The sequence below is a fragment of the Camarhynchus parvulus genome, unplaced genomic scaffold (genome assembly GCF_901933205.1).
Source record: "Camarhynchus parvulus unplaced genomic scaffold, STF_HiC, whole genome shotgun sequence".
NCBI lineage: Eukaryota > Metazoa > Chordata > Aves > Passeriformes > Thraupidae > Camarhynchus > Camarhynchus parvulus.
In genome coordinates, this window is record NW_022148273.1 from 4921 (window position 1) to 9840 (window position 4920).

A 4920-nucleotide genomic window follows, 5' to 3' on the forward strand; every position below is an offset into this window, starting at 1 on the left:
ATCCCTATACTTCCACTTCTAGAATATGGACAATACCAATAGTTGTACAACTTTATAAGGCAACACACAAGAATAAGCTAAAGGCATTATATTAGGATAGTAACAAAATCAACAGCTACATAATTTTATCCAAGGCTATACAACTTGAACAACATCAATAACTATACAACTTCTTAAAGTAACATACAAGGATAAGAGAGAGTCTATATCATCCTATCACCCACACATTTTTGCTTATTCCAGGGAGTCAAGTGAGCCATAGCCAGGTTCATTGCTTTGAGGGGTGTCATCCAACACAAGCCAAATGCAACGAGCAGGCACCCACTGAACTCCAGTATCTGTCAAGTGTACTTATGCATATGGAATATAAACTTTTACACTTATGCCTAATCAAAGATTAATAGCTGCAATTCACAAACAAAATACACATTCTACCAGCAAACAAAAACGCTGTACTGAACAATAGAGCTACTCTGTCCCCAGCTCCCACTGCTGCTTTAATATTTCTATTCTTCCTTTTAGAGTTGGTTTTTTTTTTTGTATTAATTGGTCACTGCAAGCCTCTCTTGTCCTGCTCTGTGTTCCATTCTTTTCAAGTTTCATAGAGCTATCTCCAGGTGGGAGCCAAATCTGCAGCTGCCTTGCCCCTTTTGATACCACGTCCCATTGTCTTTCCACAACTTCTTTCCATGCTCTTACACTAAAAGCAGTACTTGCATCAGTCTCAAAATCTTGTGACTTTGCCCATAGTAAAACACTACAAAGAGTGTAGTCAGTAGTATTAATGCCTTTTCTTTTCAACAAAGCTTTCCATGTAGACAAAACAATCTGTTCTTCACTTGATAAGTTATTTCCCATTCTGTCCCCAGGGACTCACCTGCACCCCAGGTGTCAAAATCAGTCTGGTCCAGACCAAGCAGCATCCCCCTGCTGCTCTCAATGCTACGCCAGGCTCTGTCTCGGGCTGTACCTCGCTCCACAGCCCAATCCCAAATCACATGGGGTCACTGTGGAGTTGGCCACCACAGAATTTCAGAAGGCTTCTCTTATGTGCTTTCTGTGCAGCTCTGACTCTGCCTCTCAGAGTTTGACGTTGTTTTTGTTCCAGTGCTCGTGCAGCAGCGACTTAGCGAGCCTCCCCCCACACTCCTCGGGGGCCGTGCTGGTGCTGAGGCACCGGCTGCTGCTGTGGCCATGCATTTGCCACTTCCATCGCACCGTTTCTGTGTCCCACTGCACGCACTGCCATTCAGGGGAACCCAGCACCGTCCTTGGTCCCCACCTGACAGTGGCCACACCTTGGCTGGGGGCGCAGGGCTCCATCCAACACACCTGCAGAGAGCAGCAGGCAGTGGCACAAGTGAAAGTGTGGCTGGTACTCTCCCACATTTTAATAAAAAAAGCAGTTTGTACGTTACCTCCCAAGCCATGTCCTTCCAAACAAGCAAAGTGCATAGCCTCACTCTATTTCTTGCATACCAAATAAGCAAAGTGTGTGGTGCCTGTCCTTATATCCAGGACCCTTCCTCTTGGGGGTGGTGTCTCATACATTGTCCAGACGTCTAGGCTCTCAGGTCCCCCTACATTTCTTTCCGGCTCTCAGGTCTGCCTGGCTATAACTTGTCTGGCTCTTGGTCCACCTTGCTCAGATCCCAGGCTCCTAGTCTGCCTGGCTCCACCATCTTACTGCTCTTGGGTCCACAGTGGTCTGCCCAACCCACCTCAGGATCACATCAGGGTCACCAACTGTCACTGCAGGGGGGTACAACTGACACCAACAAAGGCCTCAAGCATCAGCCCTTTAATGATCTTCACTACAACCTTTTATACACTTCATCCTATAGCATTGCACCTGTGTGCTGTCTATACCCTTTTGTGATTGGTCAGTACACCTCAGCACTCCATGTCTCATTGCCTTTATTACTGTTCACCTGTCCTGCATGGCTGTAGCCCCTTAGGGATGAGGCTCAGTCCCACTCCCAATTACCACAAACTGTGTGCCTACAGTCACTGGGTTGGTCACTGTGCCCCAGCTTCCCCTCACAGTTTTTCCCCTGAGCAGTCCAAAGCTGTTCTTGCCAAGCAGGGTCTCCTGGTATCTCCCTGGTCCACATGGAGCTGCAGCCTCCCTCAAGGATGTTCCATAAGATCGACTCCAGAACTTGATATGGGGACGTGGGGCTGGGCTGTGTGACCAGGACATCAAGGACATGGATTATCCAGGTCACTGGGGCCTGGTTTGGGTTCCCCAGGGCAGGAAAGATGTCTGGCAGCTGGAGCAGGGTCTGGGAAGGGCCTCCAAGGTGGGGCTGGAGCCCTTGGGCTGTGAGCAGAGGCTGAGGGAGCTGGGCTTGTCCAGCCTGGAGCAGGGAAGGCTGAGGGGCTCCTCATCCCAGCCTGGCAGTGCCAGCCAGGAGGGGATGGAGAACACAGAGCCAGGCTCTTCACCGGGGGGCCTGGGGGGAGACAAAAGCCAATGGGTGGGAGGGGAAAGAGGGGAGATCAGCCAGGACAGGAGGAGTTGAAATGAGTCAGGCTGGTTCCAGCATTTCCTCAACACCAAAAGCAGCCTGAGCCCATTCTCCATCCAGCACTGACAGCTTTGCAAATCAGGAATTGTTCAGGCTGTTTTATCCCCACTCCAGGATGGGCATCCTGATACAAGAACTTCACTGTGTTTATATCTATCACAGAACCATATTTTTCTAAAAATAATTTAATATGGAAATCACTTGGGGATGGTGGACATGTCAGACACTGCTGGGACGTTGCACATAGCTCAGGGAAGAGCGTGGTTGTTATTGAATTGTGTCCTGTTCAACCATGGTCTGTTGGCCATGAGGAGAAACTTCCTGTGCCTCTGAGTCCCACCAGTTGCTGACCCCCAAAGGACACAAACCTGGTGAGTTCTGGCTCCCACTCCAGTGCTGGCACCTGCACCTCCCTCCATCCCCAGAGCAGAGCTCCCTTGTCCCAGAAAGTCCCTGGCAGTGCAGGGATGAAGGAAACAGGACAGGCTGTGGGGATCAGGGGCAGGGCACGGCCAGGGATTTGGGGTGGTTGTGAGCCCAGGGCAGGACGTGGCCCTTGGCCTTGGTGAACCTCATCCCATTGTCCTGGGCCCATGGCTCAGCCTGGCCAGATCCCTCTGCAGAGCTTCCTGCCCTCCAGCACAGCCACACTGCCACCCAGCCTGGGCTCACTGGGAACTGACTGAGGGTGCCCTCGATGGCCTCGTCCAGATCAGCAATAAAGAGATTTCCCTGAGCTGGCCCCAGTCCTGAGCCCTGGGGACACCCCTGGATTTGACTCCATTCCTCAGCTGCTCTGAGTGCCACAGGTTGGATGGGGGAAATGGTGGGGAGGGGGTAGGGACAAAGTGGGATTGATTGTCAGCCATGAAGGGTCTTGATTTTCATATCTGTTCAGATTGCATGAGGAGGGGCTGGGGATCAATATCAACTGGGGATTGCTGATATCAATTTATAAACAGAAATCCAAACATGAAAAACAATTCTCCTTTCATTGTTTTCAATATAGTATATTCACTTTGAATATGTCGTCGGTTGGACACAAGGTTTTCGGGGTGAAGGAAGAGACGAGATGGGCTCCATGATCAGAAGGCTTGATTTATTATGTTATGATATATATATATATATTACATTATAACTATACTAAAAAGAAAAAGAAAGGGAGCGTTTCCAGAAGCTGCTAACTACCTAAGAATAGAAAGTAAAGAATGATAACACACAAGCTGGCCTTGACAGACTCCGCAAGCCAGCTCTGCTGTGACTGGTCACTGAACCAAAACTTCCCCAGGAGACCAATCACAGACCCACCTGTTGCATTCCACAGCAGCAGACAATCTATTGTTTACATCTTGTTTCTGGGGCCTCAGCTTCCCAGAAGGAAAAAATCCTAAAGAAAGGATTTTAGTGAAAAGGATGTCTACGACATGAAACCCTTTTAATTTAATTAAATTAAAAAGAAAAATGTTTGTAACTTTCTCTGCTGGGCTCATGCAGAGGAAAGAACAAACACCTGACAGATTTGTGCTCCTGTGGAATGAACAGGGAATTTCTTCACCTATAAAACATAAAATACTATGATACCACTAAAACAATCTTACAATATAAGAAAATGCAAAAACAATGCAAAACAAAGTCCAAGTCCCAACAGCTGAGTTTCAGGAAAAAGTCCATGGACTGAAGATGTTCTTCTTTGCCATATCTGAAAGTCTCTTTTGGTCCTGAAACAGACTTGCTGCAGAGAATCCATCAATAGTTATCAAACAGTTCCAAACAATTTTTTAAAAAGCTTCTAAAATGTCTTAGACATAGCCCTTTATTGAACAACTTGGGCTGAAGCTAGGTTTTGGCCCTTCAATGCTTTTTGAGCTGCTGCTGCAGGTATTTCAACCCTTTTTTATTTTTTTTTTTTTTTTTTTTTGAAAACAGCAAGCAGCAGAGGGGCCTGAGAGAGACCCTGGGGGGCCAGGCCCCTCAGGCAAGCTCTGCATTAACACAGGCCAGCACCCTGCTGCCAGTTTGGCAGAAGGGGTGACCAAAGGCCTCCATTCCCTAAAACCACTGACACCTGCCAGCAGTGAGGGAATAAAAGCACCCCCGAGAAATTCCATCTCGCGTTTGGGAACATTTGTTCCCCAAAGCAAACGAGCCATGATGGCTTTCCGTTGCCCCTCCTGCTTCTGCCATGCAGATGCAGAGGGTGTTGCTCTCATTTGCCCCCTCGCATCACCCCCATCCTCTCTGGACTGGGGACCGGAGGCAGAACTTTCGAGATCCACCCCCAGCTCGCCACTGGAGAGAGCGAGGGGTGGCAGAGAGATCTGCGCCCCCCAAGGGGAAAAAACTGACCAAACACCCCCTTTGGGCTGCAGACCAAAGGCAGACCCCTTGG